The sequence below is a fragment of the Paramormyrops kingsleyae genome, chromosome 5 (assembly GCF_048594095.1).
Source record: "Paramormyrops kingsleyae isolate MSU_618 chromosome 5, PKINGS_0.4, whole genome shotgun sequence".
Classification (NCBI taxonomy): Eukaryota; Metazoa; Chordata; class Actinopteri; order Osteoglossiformes; family Mormyridae; genus Paramormyrops; species Paramormyrops kingsleyae.
Window position 1 is genome coordinate 8,955,001 of NC_132801.1, and position 17,970 is coordinate 8,972,970.

General features: G+C 39.0%; 1 protein-coding gene across 3 annotated transcripts in view; it reads left to right on the plus strand.

Annotated features, from left to right (window-relative positions):
- Nucleotides 1-17,970, plus strand: part of atf7ip (activating transcription factor 7 interacting protein) — a 68,221-nt gene that overhangs the window by 17,850 nt on the left and 32,401 nt on the right. For 2 of the 3 annotated variants that reach the window (XM_023799835.2, XM_023799838.2), the window contains exon 1: nt 13,084-13,358. The exons of the other annotated variant lie outside the window; for it this stretch is intronic. The gene's annotated coding sequence lies outside the window, so the exon portion shown is untranslated. Of the gene's footprint in view, nt 1-13,083; nt 13,359-17,970 lie in introns of those variants that run through there. 3 annotated transcript variants of the gene reach the window in all.

The window sequence follows — 17,970 nt, forward strand, 5'->3', positions numbered from 1 at the left end:
TGGATCGCGTTTCACCGTTGCGCTGTTAACAAAATTACCATGCGAATGCGATTTGAATACGTGCTAATGCGGCTATTTAGAATGTGAATAGCGATCTTCGGGTGAGAGCGGTACTACTCGCCCCCGATGCAGGTAAAACAAAGTAAGGTGACATTGTTTACTTTCTTGCAGATTCAGCCTAATTTTAAGAACTTTAATACTTCCGACAATGGACGTTTTGAAAAGAAGACCGATTACGGATTTAGTCAGCGTTTTTTTCATGTTTCTATAATAAGATTTCAGCGAGTTATGAACTGAAATAGACAAGAAAGATACTCGGCATCGCTGACGATGCCGTCGACTCCAGAGGGATAAAAGTATTTTTCTGAATCATTCGGTTTGTAATGCGTACCGAACCGAAAGCCTCGTACCGAACGGTTCAATACGAATACGCGTATCGTTACACCTCTAGTATGTATATATGTATGTATGTATGTGTGTGTGTGTGTGTGTGTGTGTGTGTGTGTGTATATGTATATATATATATATATATATATATATATGTATGTATATATATATGTATGTATATGTATATATATATATATATATATATGTGTGTGTATATATATATTAGGGGTGGCACGGTTCACAAAAGCCACGGTTCGGTTTGTATCACGGTTTTAGGGTCACGGTTTTCGGTTCTGTACGGTTCTTGTTGTTTTTTCTTTTAATCTTTAACACTCCAGAAATGTACTTCAGCATATGATATATAGCTTAATTATCCACAATTTAGGATACAGTATTAAAAAAGTTATATCATGTAATCATGCATAAACTGAATTTGACTTGACTTAGAGCACATTATTGGGACCATCTCTGAGGAAAGCTAGGTGAGATTTTGATACAGCAAGAGGAAAGACTGATGATTGATTGATTGATGATTTCAACATGCTTTTCATTTATTTGGCAAAAAAAGGAGAACGTGTATTGCCATCTACATGAATGTATGTGCCTTTTTAGCACACAAAGATTGCAATATTACAGAATATCTTGCATTTATCAAACTGGTCAGACACTGTGCAATAAACAGAATTTTTAGGAACATGGCAAATGTTCACATTGCAGCATGGAAGCAGGCTCACTGTTACAACGCTGACCGGGGAAGCAGAGGCGAGGAGACCTAGGATCGGGGGAATGCGGGGTTTAATGAGCAAAAGGAACACAGACGAGCGGTAAAGCAGAATTACAATATAATGACCGGACTGGAGAAAGAAACGGAAACGCGCACTAAATACAATGGAGTAATGACAAATTTGACAACAATCAGGAACAGCTGGTAAACACGGGGAATCCACACGGGGTTAACGAGGGGGCGTGGCACACGGAAAGAGCGGACGATCGAGGCATGACACTCACTGGAGTGCTTTGTCACAGATAACTTAATTTTCTTTAACAAAGTGCCTAACCGCACATTAAATAAAGTCACACAACAAAGGCGCACAACAGTGTTCAGATGTTGTGCTATCGGTCGGCTGAAATTTAAACGTTTTCTTCAGAGACAGGGTGGTAACGCCGAAAACACGAGCTAAACACAGCAAACGAAAGGCTACCGGAAATTACTTAGCTGGCTGAACTTTTACCGGAGCTACGTCACATCGCTCTGTGCATATAGCCTATTCTTTCGCGCGAAAGAAAAAAATAAATAAATAAAATTCTTTCGCGCGAATGGGAAACACACTGACGTCACATACGGGGCACGAGGCTACATTGCGCATGTCATGAACCGTCGAACCGTGCGACGCATGCATGCTCCGAACCGAGACAAGCGAACCGAACGGTTCGGTTTTTTTTCATGAACCGTGCCATCCCTAATATATATGTGTGTGTGTATATATATATATGTGTGTGTGTATATATATATATATATGTGTGTGTATATATATATATATGTGTATATATGTATATGTGTATATATATATGTGTATATATGTATATGTGTATATATATATGTGTATATATGTATATGTGTATATATATATGTGTATATATGTATATGTGTATATATATGTATATATGTATATGTGTATATATATGTATGTATATGTATGTATATGTATGTATATGTATATATGTATGTATATGTATGTATATGTATATATGTATATATATGTATATATATATGTATATGTGTGTATATATATGTATATATATGTATATGTGTGTATATATATGTATATATATATGTGTGTATATATGTATATATGTGTGTATATATGTATATATGTGTGTATATATATATATATATATATATATGTATGTGTATGTATATGTGTCACAGTTCGGCAAGCGGGCGAGCAGCGAAGCAGGCGAGTGGAGCCGTAGATACGGACAAACGGGGTTTATTAGGGAGACAGAGGCACACGGCAAGGAACGTCGAACAATACGTAACATTACAGTCAGTATTTCCCAGTTCTGTCATTAAGACACGGACTAAATACTCAAGACAGGCTGAACTGAACAAGCAACAGGTAATCACAACCAGGAATTAACATGAGGCAATGAGGGTGGTGTGGCACACACGAGGATTGTACGAGCCGGACGTGACAATATGTATGTGTATATATATGTATGTATATGTGTGTGTGTGTGTGTGTGTGTGTGTGTATATATGTGTATATATATGTATGTATGTATGTATGTATAGCTTGAAAAATACAATGATAGAGACAATAATACACACTGTACTAGAATAAAACACAAGAATTGCAGATGTAGAGGGTGTGTCTATGGATGCTGTGCAATGGTCAGTTCCTTGAAGCTGTACAAGTTAAAGCTTCTTTGTGCACATATAATAACTACTACACCTGCATGTGTGTGAAATGAACAATTTGCACCTTTTTTATACTCCTCCCTCTGGTTTCACCTCCCCCTATGTCTTGCACACTCATTGGCTGTAGCTTGTCGCCACACGTCAGAGCACTTTTTACACTACAGGATCTAGAGTTGCTGACAGGTCCAGTCATTTAGCCTGCAAGATATCTGACGGGCGTCTGTGATCTATCGGTGACTCTTAGTTCAAAGACATGACTGAACAGCAGTCGAGCGCCATTTTGCTTGCTATAAGCGGACACCGATTTGACTCTGATCCATGGCTTTTGTTGGTGTTCGCCGAAGACTTTCGGCAAGCAGGAAATCTGAACTAAAATCGTGTAGTGTGAACTTTAGCAAATTCTTTTTTGGTAAAGCCTGGTCTCAATTTTCTGGCAAAAGCACACTTGGATGATGTCGTCTAACCTCCTGAGACCCAGAAGAAAAATGGTCTTTATGTAGGTTTTTTAGATAAATTAAGTATTATGGCTGAAAGAAACATATTACTGCAAAAAAAATTTCAAAACTGATTTATTTTTTTAGCATCTGTCCCTTGTAGTGGACATCAGGTCTTGTTTGATCACAGAATATAAAGATTTAATGTAATGATATTGTTTTAATTTATGTGTGGATTTCTGATAAGAATTTCTTGTCAACATTTCATGAACATTAAAAACGGATGAAGGAAACGCATCTGAACACTAAAACATTTTAACAAATAACATGTCATGGTCAAGCTTTTAGACTAAACTACATTCTGCATGCTTAGGTCACCTAAAGCTGGGATGTTAGGTCACATCACACATGGTACTAACAACAGATCATGCATGATATGACCGAAAGCAGTTTTTTTTGTTTTTGACACAGAAAAACATGTTGCATTTAATACACTTGACAAATGTTTTCCCTTTGCATCCCTCTCTCCTGCACCATGATGCATGTGCTGCCCCAATCAACTTAGGCAAATAGAGTGCTGCACAGCAATCATTTCTTCAGCCAGCAGCAGCTTGAAGTCAAAATACTGCAGCCTCTCCTCCTTTGCTCTCCCAGAGACCTGGTGGTCTGACCTGTACTTGATCCAGCTGTTTGTTGCAGCCAGGTCAGAGAGATGTAGGACTGTACCAATGGTCCATTTTCTTGTGCGACTTGACATTGGGTATAAGCTGATCATGAGGACGCACAAATCAACTCCACCGATATTTTTGTTGTATCCGGCCACAACAGCAGGTCTGGGCACAGGAACATGGCGCTTCTCTCTCGTTGGCCATCTCATGCAGCTGTCCTGGGGCTCTATCCCATGGACACTTGCTGCCATTTGAACTGCCTTATTGCCCTGCCACTTCGTCACAGCAACCTCTGATGGTTTTCTCACACCATTTCAGATGTACCTCTTCCTTGTTTTTGGATGCTTCCCGTTGTCTGACATCTTTGATTTGAATAGTGCAGAGATTATATTTATCACAATGGGCCCCGTTCCCAGGAGTCCATTTTCTTTTGGCATATTCAGTACGTTGACAGAGGTGAAATACCTGTCAAAGTACATGCGTGTTCCCCTTGGAAGAGACTGTGGCATCCAAGCGACTGCATTCCCTCCAATTCCCAGCTGCTGGTCACTAAATGTATTCCGACTCTTGTAAACCCCAAAATCCAGCACCACACCATTGGGACTGGCAAGCACAAATGTTTTCAGTCTTGTGGGATTTCATTTCCCTGGCACAAACTGCCGTACAGGACATCGGCCTGTGAAGGGAATCATCTGCTCATCTGCACTGGCCTTCCCTGGTCTTGACAGATTGAAGCAGCCTTGTTGTACTCCGTTTAAGAGAGGTCTCATCTTCCAGAGGGCATCATTCTTCTTTTTCTCAGAGACATCAAGATCATTTGTTTCTTTAATGGACTTTCCTAATCGCAAAAAATCTGGGATCCTTGTCTTTGCTGCCCAGTACCTCCGGATCCTATGGTATAAAGTTGGTCACTTACCTCCCTTGTTGCCATAAAATGTGGCATCACTAGAAAGCCCAGGATGTCCTCTTGACAGTACAGTAGGACTCAAACAAATTGCATAAATGATGCTTCACTTAAAGGTCTCAGACTCACGTCCCCCACAGAGGACAGAAATGACTTGCTGAGTCTTAGGAGGCTAGAATGAGTTAGCATGTTGGATGTGTTCCCAGAAAAATATCCGAGTTCAGTGTAACAGAGCTGACAGGCATTCTTATTCTTATCAGCTTCTCCCTCTCTCTGGTGTTGCTGTAATTTATTGGGGAAACCAAAATCTCCCCAATGTATTTAGGGGGGGGGGGGGTGGGGGGCTTTCAGCGCTCTAGCACTAGGTGTAACCAACTCAAAGCCACAATTAGCATAATGTTTTCCATGTTGAATATCAGCTTATGATTTAAGGTTTTACCCATGTCAAGAACCTATGTTTACCCATGTCATGTTTCATTGTGCATTCCAAACCGAACGTGCTGTAACTGTCACACGATGGATACTTGCACCATTATAACCCTTTACATTAAATGTAGACCTGAAATGCTCTTCAGTAAAATCGTTTTAAAAGTTGATATATATTGAATCAACAAACTTGTATCGATTCGGGCAGCAACTGCCAATTTCCACCCATAATCACCACAAACAAAGCATTGGGCTATGACATTACAAGAACTACAATGTCGTTGTTTCTCTTCTGTACCGAAATTGCACTGCACCTTGAACCCATACTCCTGTCTAAGTGGCAGTTTCCTTTAGAGAATTTTCCCCAAACTTTGGATTTAAACTGAGAGATTTGGAAAAATCTCTGTAAACGTTTTCTCATTCATGGTATAACTGGGCCAGACTTGCACATGTCAGATCCTTAACAAAATCCAGCCATATGCAACTGGCCAGAAATGTGACAAACATAATTATAAGTAACCCATGTTTAAATTGATATTTAAAATCCGATTTTTAATTCTCGTGGTGATATAGAAGTTGCTGCTTCAAAGAAACATTATTTGTAACTATATCTATCTATTTATTTATTTGTTTATTTTCACCTAACCACAACCTTTGCTCCAGCGAAAGCTCAGTTGCTAATTGATAACGAAGGAAGGAGTGCACGGCTGGGGTAAATCCCAAAATTGCTTTAGTAAATTTCCAGCTTTATAGGTTGAGTATTGCCTGTGGAAAAAGCTGTTTGAGGTTTAAACTGGGTGGAAATTAACAGGTAGAATAAATCCATTCAATTGTGGAGCCTTCACTTTCACTGGTGATCAAAGTAAAGGTTCAGTAATGGTTGCCTTTCATTTGTTTGTATTTGGCTGTGCTGCCACGTTTGATATACTAAATCAGGGCAAGATGGCATTGCCTGTTTCTGCTAATCATATTTATTCCCTCGTAATGGAAATTTTGTTGCAAGCTATAGTATTATGAATTTAACGAAACATTATGATAAATTGCATTTCTGATAAATAATTTTACACCTGACTAACCAACACATTAATTAAAATGAAATTCAAATGAAAACCATAACATTTTCTACTAATAAGTGCATTCCAAATACTGTTAATGTAACTATGAGCCACTCAAAACAAACACATACACATAAACACACACACACACACACTGCTATGGGAACAGTTCTGTTTAAATGAGAAGAACATGAAGTGACACGATAAGGCATTAAGTAGCCTGTAATATGGGAGGCAGATATATTACTCAATTAAGTTGAGTCCAGAGTGGAGAACACATTTTACTGGATTTAGAACAGATGTCATGCCAGCACAAAATCTTAGTTCCAAAGGTGACCAGAAGGGAAACCCTAGTGTCCATAAGTAGGGTTGATGCTGTGGACTATTAATATTCATACAGATTTATGTACCAAACACCGCAAATGGAAACTAGCTGGGGGCCAGTTTCAGAACACATAGCGATAAGGTTTTCTAACAACCTTTTTTAATTTAAAAGGTCACTTTCCAGAATGCAACCTATTAATTCGATTAATATGTTGTCTTTCACGTGTAGAGTCTCTTAGACTCTTTCACTGTTACTGCACATTGGAAAATACAGGAGAATGGAGTGTATTGGCGGGAACATAAATAGATTTTGTGCAGTCTGTTTTTGTGTTACAAAAGGCCGTGGCACACAGGGTCCATTTCTCTGAGGAAAAAGTAGAGCAAATGGAAACGTAGCTGTGTGGTGCGGCACAGCCGAATACGTTCGCAGCGTTGACAGCATTAGCGCTGTATTAATGTAATGCGGGGCTGTGCCTGGTATAGCATTACTGCCAAGTATCTCCGTTTCTGCCTCACGTGGCCGTGAGCAAGAGTGGGGGAAGGAAGGAAAGGGCAGGAGCCGACGGGGAGCCGAGTGGGGGATGGGGCTGGAGGAGGAGCTTTAAAGACTCTCGCTCCTACCTCCTTCCCTTTTTTCTCGTTAGCTGTTTTTCTTCAATATTCTCTCCTTTTTCTCCTTTATAAAATGAGGTACACAAAACAAATCAAAATGTATATAAGGTTATTTTTACCTATATGTTTTGAAACACTTGTGCATTAGCACACTTGTAGAAATTGCATTAGCACACATGTAATTGCATTCGTAGCTATATTTTGATTTTTCACTGTAAAGGTTTTTTATTTATTTATTTATTTTTAATTTTTGCTGTTGTGTCATGCCAGCAATTTTGTTAGCTAGAGAAATGAAAGATTCCTAAAAAAAAAAATTTTTTCTCAAAGCATTTGTGTTCTTCTAATTTTGGTCTTTGAATGTGTTATTACCGTGTATTATTTTCGTGAGGATTCTTATGGTATTGAATTCTTATGCTGCGTGGTGTTTCTTCCATATTTTATTTTTGCTTTGGTGCTGATATTTTGATATAATTATTCTTATGTGTGCTGTAAGTTAGTGTTCGCTCCTATGCTTTTGGGCTGTGAGAATCAGCGAGCCTAACACAGCTAAGGTCTAGGATGGATTTTTCTTCAAGCAGGAATTTATTTTTTTCAAGGAAAACATGGCCTGACTTATTTGAGCCTTTTTGAACTTTTCCAGCTTAGAATGTTGTCTTTTTTTTCTGTTCGATAAAATTTGGTAGTTCACCTGGAGTTGTTAAATGAAAACAATAAAGTGATTTACTCCCCCTAGTGGTCGAATGTATATTTTTTGTATCAAGCTGCTCAAATAGGAACATGTATAACGAAGTAAATTTATAATAAGATTGGAGTTAAATTTATAATTGCTGTTAACTATTAGTATTATTTACTATTTAGTGACTAAAGCTTTGGTCAATGTCTGATAGCTTTTTATCTGATTTAAAATATTTAGCATGGGTTCTTTGCTTTGGATGGTATCAGTTGATAATATTTCTGTTATTTGCCATCACAGCCTTTTGGGGCAGGGGGAGAAAAGAGTTGCTGTTGTAGGAAGTATTCCTTTTGCATACGAACTCGTAGTAGGCCTTTTCTCACCAGTTTTGCCTGTGTTACAGCAAACCTTTTGACATTTATGTATTTTTGACTCTGGCAGTCCATGATTCCAGAGTGACTTGATTTTCAGAGGTGCTCAAGCTCTGCTGAAAACCTTTCGGTTAAAAAAACACTTGCCGTGTGCAGCTTTTGCTTCTTCCTGGTGTGTGAAGTGCGCAGGTATCACGGGGGGAGAGACCGTGCGTCATTTCAGCGATGAAAATGTCTGTGATCACTGAGTTAAATGAGCCACCTTTCCTCCCAAGACAGTTTTTTTTTCAGTCAGTCTTGTTGCGCTTGAACAGATTGGCTGTTTTTTAATTTTATTTTTCCTAAGTGGAGATTTTATATGGGCCCTGTCATATGACGATCCAGCATTTCCATTTGATTTAGCTATGTCTCTAACTTGTATAATAATTGACATGAAAATTTTAATGTAATACGTTGAGGTTTATTTTCAGTCCTGGCTTGTTTTTATTAAAATCCAACCTAATGTGGCAAGAATGTTATGCGATAATGAGAATATGTTTATTAATCTGCATGAGATTTTAACTACCTAAATCACTAACAGTTAAAATGAATTTGGAACTACATTTTGTTATTTTACCATTTGCTTTTAAAAAAAATCAGTTAGCTAGCACTATCTTCAGAATAAGCTGCAATTGTCATAGTGACAATGTTTTCCTGTGAGTTATGAATAAACTTAATATGCCTGTATTGTTTCACATAAGCTGGTGTGTCTCTCGTAACTGGATCTCGCCATGCTGGGTGCTTGGAGGGCACAAAAAATATGGTTAAAAGGGCATCACTGCAAAAACTCGTTACTTACCTATATTTTTGTAGCTGTGAAATTCCTCGCTGTCATTTGTTAATTAGCTGCTCTGAAAGTGTCTCAGACAAGTACTCGGGCAGCCTCTGTATTCAGTTGTATTCATTATGGTACGTGGCTGGCAAGCAGATCAAATGCTGCTAGAGATCATTAAAATGCAGGCCTGACCCTACCTTACCATGTTTACTTGTATACAGTTAAGTCATCTTTCGTAGTTCACAAATGGCACCTTGAACTAAATGGTAAACTGAAAAATATATAGCCTGGCTTAAAACTGGTGACATTCCTTAATTAGAAAGATTATATAAACGTTGATTCTCTTAACATAGATGCAAACTTACCAAAGCTGTCTAATGCCAAATTCTCTTCTGCTTTTGTTGTTATATATGTTAATATTCTAATACTTTGCATAAACAGACTTCATGACCTAATGTATGTTCACTAATGTATGAATGTTTGATTCTCCTTTTATTAATGCCAAAGAAAAAATCCCTGGCAGACAAGTCATTGCCAGATTAATATTCTGATCTTTAGCTAGCTCACTTGTCCGGTCAAAAGTATGATTGTTATGAAGAAACTGTGACAAAATTTTAAAATTAGAGTATTTAATTTCCGTTTAACCCAACATGGTCTCGGCTAATAGTGTACAATTGGTTGAAATATCCTTAGACCGTTGAACTGTAGACATAACAGATGCAACTGTTTGCTAGGCATCTTCAATTTTTTTTTTTACATGATTGGCCTCGTTTTTAAGCCATTATTGCAAATGTGTTGGTAGCTAAAGGCATAATTTGTAAATATTGCAATGTAATATGTACATTTTCTGGTTTAAGCTAAAGAATTTTCGCAATCACTTTTCACGCTGAAGCCTATTTTCTCCAGTCCATAATATCGAGGAACATGCGCTAGTTTTCACTCTCACACACTTCGTACGCAGTCACCTACAAACGCAGCCTGATCGCACGGACACTCGTTTCTTTGCCTTTCTGTTCACATTTCTCGCATTCCTTTGATTACGCTCTGCCTCCTCCTCCCCCTCTTTGTTTTACAAGCTGTTGCAACACAGTCTGACTGTTTCTTCTGACTGTAATGTCTCATCTTCCCTCGCTTTTTTTTCTCTCTTCTCTTTGTGCTGTGGCTGTAGCTGGCTTCCTCCCTCCCGTTTTCCCTCCCCCTTTCGGAGCAGGGAGGGAGAGAGGGGGGAGGGGAGCAGAGCAGAGCGGAGGGGGGGGAGGAGGAGCCAGTGAGCAAGACAATCGTGTGCTTTCTATTCCCAGCCCTCCTTGCAGTGCACGAGATACAGTGCAGCGCCTAGCTTGGCCTAGCTGCCATTGACCTCTTTTAAACTGTCTCCAGATAGATATGTTGAGAAACTGAATTATATTTGTTTCTTGCATATGTTATAATGAACATAGGCATATGTAGGCTTTGATTTTAGAGTTTTATGTTAGTTTAAACTGAGTGTATAGGTTTTAGGTATGATTACTTGTTTTATGGGCTAACGTACTTTCAGTCGAAACAAAGTATAATACAAATATTGACCCTTATTTTTGTCTCCTTATAAGAGTAATCCTTAAAATTAGTTTTAATTTAACCAAACTTTATTGTATTTGGGTCAAAATGCTCTGAAGATGAAAACTATGAAAGCTGTCTAATACTGTCAACTGGTAATCTGTAATTACAGTTAAAGTTATAGTAGAAAGGAAAATTTTACATAATGTAATTGCTATTCTTTTTGTGAGTCCTGTTGTGGAGCCATCTATAGGCCAGTGGTGGAACTCCAGGCAAAGCGGCAGACATTTTAGGTTCATTGGGAGGTGGTTTCAAGGGAAAGAAACACACAAAATGGCTGTCTTGGAGATGTCTGTGCTGTGCTTTTTTTATTTATATTTTTTGTGCATTAAATTTGAATCAATAGTTATTCTTATATGCAATGCAAAAAAATCCCTTTTCATATAATTCTTGTCCAGTCAGCTATTATATGTTTGTTATTAATTAATTTATTCATATGATAAATTTTGCACTCCCTAATCATGTAGTGAGAAATGCGAGCAAAAAGAATCAATAGAAACAGAATCCATGAATATTAAATAATCATTAAGGTGAATAATGGTTGAGTTTTTTATATTTAAACTGAGATGCTTTTTACCTGAACAGTAACCAAAAATCATATGTCATGCCCAGTAGTTTCTCTTTAGACAACCATTTAGCTGGACTAGAGCTGGTTGTTTGCAGTGATCTGTAAAAGTGCTGTGTTTGCATCAGGTTAAGGTTTGCTTATGCAACATTGTTGTACAGTCTCCTCGCATCACACTTCTGATAAGCTCCTCCTCCACTGGTTTTTGCTCCCTTCACTTCAGGTCTATGGTTTACCTGTCCTCCTAACTCGCCATATCATCCCTTGTTTCCCTCTCTCATCCGTCTCTGTGCCAGTCATGTGCAGTGCTTCTTGTCGAGTGCCATTAGCCTGTGGAATGGGTTCAGCTGTGCCGTGAGTGTGAATGAATTTCAGCCCGCGGTTCTAGTGATGATGTTTAGTGGGGCATGTGGGAGGAACGCTGCTCTGCTTTTCATTCCGAGCCATTTTGAATTGCAGCCCTTATGTGCACGGGCAGTCAGGCCCGAGTCCATCTTTACAAGTAGCACAGCCCTTCGTTTGACCTTAGATGCAGTTCAGTATAAGTTAAACTCACAGTAAAACATTGAAGACAAAAGGAGATGTATGTATGTATGTATGTATGTGTATATTTATATATATATTTATATATATATTTATATATGTGTGTGTATGTATATATATGTGTGTATGTGTGTGTATACATGTATGTACACAAGGTATCTGTGTCACCTGACTTGAATTTTCACTCGCATTTTTTGTGATCTGATGTTCCTTTAGGCAAGTTACCTACTAGCACCAACAGACTGTTCCATTTTTGGTTGGGGGGGGTGGGTGGACATTTAATGTGTGTTTTTGTCTGTGTTGTTACTCTGACGTTTACTCACAATGGAACAGATGGCACTCAGGTGACCCTTTATTCACACAGGTGGCAAAAGCTGGGAGGCAGCAGGGTAGCATGGCGACACTTCATACCTGAAGGTTGTCTGATTAAGTCCCGGCGGGGATCCTACCGTATGCTTCCTAAGCAGAGTCCTTAACCTGAATACCTCGAATCAGCTTTATAAATGGGTGAAAGCTGCATGCTTTGGGTGGAGACGCCAGCTAAGCCACAGAATGTAATTAGAGCAGTAGGCGCTCTTTCTTCGAAGAGCATGTGTATGACATGGAGAAAATTGGCCTGAGATGAAGCACAGAGGTGGAGGAAGGTGGATAATGGGGTTAGGGTAAAAGGAAAGAGGCTGTCCAGTAAATCAGTAAAAACATGAACTGTGAACTGAGAAATGTAATTAGAAGTAACTGATGATTCGCCGGTATATCAGGATATATACATTGTGTTTGAAATTGTGGCCTGTTGGTGTACTTTACATTTGCTTTTATTTGTAGTTCATTCCCTGTGTATGTTTTCTGTTTAAATGATTAATTGGGGCATGACAGACAATCGTTCTTCCAGGAGATGGCAGGGGAGAGAGGGTTTGGAGAAGGAACGGAGGAGGGTATTCAGAATACTCTAACTGCAAAACAAATGCACATATTTTTCAGTTACCAAATAACTCAAAACTAAAAATCCTATGTAACTCCTGTAATGAAGCATCTTTTTGCTGGTGTATCTTAAAGCTGCAATAAAATTATATGAGGGCTACCAGGCGGTGCTTACAGGCATGAATCATCACATGTCTCTTAAATGTAAAATCTCCAAACTAAAAAGGGAAAGAAGACCCAGTTAATTTGGTGTCTGGCTGTAGCGTGTTTGTAACATGAGACAGCTGGTGGGAGGTGCTTATTTAGTCTCTCCCTCGTGCGCATTCCCCCCCCCCCCCCCTTCCTCTCCCTTTAAGCCCTGCCCCCAACTGCCTTGCTGCTTTGTGCGGGAGAGAGGAAGAGAGGGGGAGAGTTAGTCTGACTGTTGGCTGCCCAGAGCGAAGGCGCGCTGACGGAGAGAGGCCTTGTGTTGTAGTCTTTGGCGACACCATTCCTGTGTGTGTGACTACATCACCCTCGCGTTGATGGTACTTAGTCAGCTGACTCACTGAGCTGAACATACAGACACAACGTGAAGCTAGCAAAACGTTACGAAAGAAAGACAAAAGCGGATAATTCTCGCTTACTGGCTATTCGCGGCAGAACGGTGAGTTTTGTGTATTTTCTGCTTAATGTATATTTCGAGTTTTTTGACTGGTACAACATCGCTCTGTGTTCTCGCGCTGTGGTGAGTTATGAACTGACGTGTATTTTAGTAAATAAATTTATTTTATTTTTTTTGGACACTGAATTGATCTATTTTTTTCTCCTTGAATTATTTTTCCCTGGTGAATTTGCTATGGGAATAAAGGTGTGAAGAGAATGTTAGAAGTGTTTTTGTATGTTTGTGTTTCTATGGTGGCCTGCTTGAAGATCAGTGGTTCGCCCATGGGTCCTAAGGTTTTCAAGTCTAGTTTGTTTCATATGGTTATTGGTTAATAAGAAACTATTTACACTTTCATCACTATTGTCCTTTATCTATTCTGTGTACCTTCCATTTGTGCAATTCATCTATTAAACTTTTTTGTTTTGGTTTTTTTGAGATTATGAATTCTTTATTTGCCAGTGTATAATGGTCAACATTCCATGCTTCATGTTGGTCGTCTATCACAATCGTAAGTTTTGTGAAAATGGTACTTGAGAGGACAGCATGTTGTTATGCCTACAGTCACTCTGTAAGCTGATTGGTTTACAGTCTGGTGTATTCTGGAAGCCATGTGAGTCAGACTACAGCAATCCCGGTCTTCCTTATTGTCCTATGAGCTGTTTTAAAAAATTAACTGTGACTGTTTTTTCCCTCTTAGTGCACATCAAGCTTCACTTCCTTCTGGTATGTTTACGACTGTGAAGTTGTTAGCCTGATGTATGCTTCAGGTATAAAATTCAACTGATATTTATTTAGTGGAGAAAAACTATACTAATTTTTCTTGATGACAAGTAACATCCTTTTATAACAATGAGGACAATGTTATTGGTTCTTCACATCTGACAGCAGATCTCAGTGCCTTTGCACCTGACTGCTCTTCAACTTTTTTTCTACTCCCAGGAATCAACACCTAGAGATTGCAACATTTAGCTGTCATGGCTAACATATACAGTGCCTTGAGCATTTGGTATATTAAATCTTCAAATATACCCTGATTATGGTGGAGATACTTGCATGCTGGTATTCTCTGTCTTGGGTGAACCACTGGAAGGTCAGCATTTGATCATTGCTTGCCTAGTTGTTCTGCTCTACTTCAATGACCTTCCTTGACATTTCATTTTATCATTTAATTATTTTACATTTGATGCGTGATACTTGTCCTGGTTTTTACTAGTGGTTTCTGTGTATACAGAAACTGTTTATTGTCTAGTTATTTTTAAATGTCTACTTTAAGCATGATGGATTCAAGGGCCTACTGAGAATCACCCCACCCTCTGATAGGCTTGCCTCGCACATTTAACCCACAATGCCTGGGTGTGGGGGTGGGGGAGGCTTTGTGAAGCATTGCCACTGGATGCAGTGCACACTGCATGACTCATCTAAATGCCAATCCAAAACTCAGAGCTCTGCATTTTTCTCATTCCGGTTGTCGTGGTAACTGCTGACATCTGCACTGCTGTTCCAGTGGGTCTGGACTGCAGGGGCACAGGTGCTGACATGTTCCACTGCATTCATATATGTCATATGTCATTTTGGCCCCACGGGCGACTAACTGCTTTATTATACAAGACATGTTTGTGGCTTTGCTCTACTTGATGCAGTTTCTTCTTTCATAACTGAAATCTGTATGCCCAGCAGTATGTGTGGCTTAGGATTTACTCTAAGTTCTGTATTACAGGGTTACAGTAACAGGTTATTTGTTCCCAGAAATGTTCATTGACCATCCCACACACTGCCGAACGAGATTTAATCGGATAATTAAATGAAGTACTGCTCAGATGGACTTTGATACAGGCCCTGGTATTTCACTTATCATAGATCACACCAGGTGAAGTTTCCAAGCATTTCCAAACCATTTACAGTGTACATCTTTCCTTTTATAGATGTGAAAAATAAAATGATTTTGTTAGTAATTACAAAGTGCCCTCCTTCGGTGGGTTGACATTCACTGCAAGTTTTCTAATATATTTTTTTATTTTAAAATATCGTCCTTATGGGGTTACTTTTAATGCACTGTTATAAGGAGGTGTTTTCAATGGTGTTGCAGAATAAGACAATTTTCCTTTCTGTTGTAGAGCAAGATGTTTGTCTTTTTTCCCCACAATCCTTTTACCAAATTTCATGAAATGGCTGAGCCTTTGAATGGCCTGCTTGCTAGGCCTGCTGGACACATGAATGTTTCTCGCTGGTTAGTTACCAGTTCAAAGATAACAGTCCTTTACGTCTTTCTGCTTGTTACTTGGGATAAAACTATCTGTAATGTCAGTGGTGTGGATTAATCAGTTATGAGCTGGCATAAGAGCAGGGATTGCAAAAGAACTCTAACGGAATAGCTACAGTTGTGGTTGTTGACACAAGGGATCCTGGGAAATGTCTGTCCTCCCCTTGAGGATTGGTGATCTCTTCACATCAATCCATTTCCTTTAAGGACCAGACTCAAGTATGAAAAAATCAACAACAAATCCTGGGGTCCTATGAATAGCTTCAGTGAACACACGAAACGCTCCCTTTCGCGAAATGAGTCTAGAATGAGACAAAGTATGAATTAACCCACAAAAGTGGGCAACTTTGAGCATTTTTTTGTATTGAAATAACTAAATGTTATAGTCTACATATTGTTTTGGCTATATTTCTGCCGTTACAGTTGTGGGTGGGGGAACAAACCAGTTGCGCAGAACTACAACGCTAAACAAAACGTTACTCTGGTCTTCACACTTCTCCAGTGAACTATAGTCAGCTTGCCTTGCCAGTGGCTGAGCCCCTCAGTGCAGCGCGCAGCTGCTGGGGATCAAGCCTGGCTGCCTTCAGCAGCGCTGGTGGCCATTTTGAGTCTCTGCAGGGAATGAGTCCAGGTGCCGTCAGCCAGCAAGAACAGGGGTGGGGGATGGGCACTGCTGTGGTTGAGCACTAAAATGGCAGTGCGGAGAAACCTTTCACTGCTAACCTTCTGTGTGCGTGCGCACACTTATATTTGAAACATTTATTCAAACAGGCAGACAAGGAGATAAAATGGAGAAAGATGCAATCATTTAACGAAATGCAGTATTAGAGATAACAACCAAGTACTAATCTTTTAGAGGGGTGTTGGAGCACTGCGAAAATCACGCTAAAATTTTCCCTCCTTATTGGTCTGCCTCTTAATCCCCTCTTAAATTATATTTTCAAGATCCTCTATTTGTAGTAAATGGTATCTATTCTTCATAGTGGATTCAGGCTGATATTTTGCTTGCTGTCGCACTGCACTGGGTGACCAATGCATGCCAGGAATGTAGACCTGAGTGTTTGTCCCATTACAACACTTCTGTGTTACTGCAGTAGGTATGTTTAATTCATCCATTTCTGTGCAATTCTAGAGGCGATGCATATGGAATCCCTCCCCAGTCACACTAATGAGAAAATAAAATTAGTTTATAATTATGCTGTATCACTGGTAACGTTGCTTGAGAGAGTAACAGGGTGATTGGCACATGGCTATTTATATCAACCGCAAAACTGCAACTGCAGTATTTTCTAGCTGCAATGCACCAGTGATGCCACTGCAGTTATAACTGTTAGGCCTGTTTAAAAAAAAATACAACTGGCAACTATGACTTCTATCAAAGAGTGAACAGAATCGTGTAAACGAAGAAGGCATCTTGTAATGTGAATAGCCGGAAAATCGTTTATTTGCATAGCATAACTGGCCACAAGCACTGTTGGTCATATTATCAGAGCTACTGGTTTCTGTGTTTTATTTTGTAAATGAATTCATTTTGAGGAACAATCACAGAAAAGGCAGATATGGATGAATAAAATCTCTTAATGTATTGTTAAGAATTCCTGGCTACAGTAGCTATCTGTATAGTAATGTACACTTCCTGGCTTTTTCACACATCGTTCAGCAATATTTATTTTTTATTTTCAATTTTTCTTGCATGATGAAGACGTTGACCTCATTTGTGTATTGTCAGAATTTGAAAGAGATGCATCTCTTCATCATCTCTTCATGTTTGAGGTCACCCTTGAGTATAGAAGTACTGTATACTGTATAATGTCCTTTATTGTACACTACTAGCCAAACTGTATTCCTAGCAGTAGAGTTTGTATTTATATATTTCAAAATCTGTTCAGTCACAAAACCCAATAATTTAACGTTAACTGAAATATTTTGTGTAATAAATTACAGCTAGGGTAAACGCAATGTAAAGATTTAATCTTTATAGGCACTGTGGCTGTTTCCTTCTGTGGCCTGCAGTAGTTATTTCCTTTTTGTTTATCAAGTCCTTAGTAAAATTACCGTTAGTTTATTGTTTTTTTATTGGTTATTTTGCATAAAGATACGGGCATGTCTTCTGACGTTTTTTATTGCCAGTTATGTTTCATATTTAGGGGAAATTTAAATAATAGTTGAGTCATTTTTCAAATGATACTTTTTAAAATTTTGTTGGCTTTTTATTTAAGCTTGAGATTGAGAAATGAATACAGGAGAGTACCTCTAGAAAATTATACTGCAGTCCCCCCTCCCCCTCCCAAAAATGTGAGTAATGCAGCAGGCTTGGACAGGACTGAACCAGATTAAACCGGTTTACTTGCC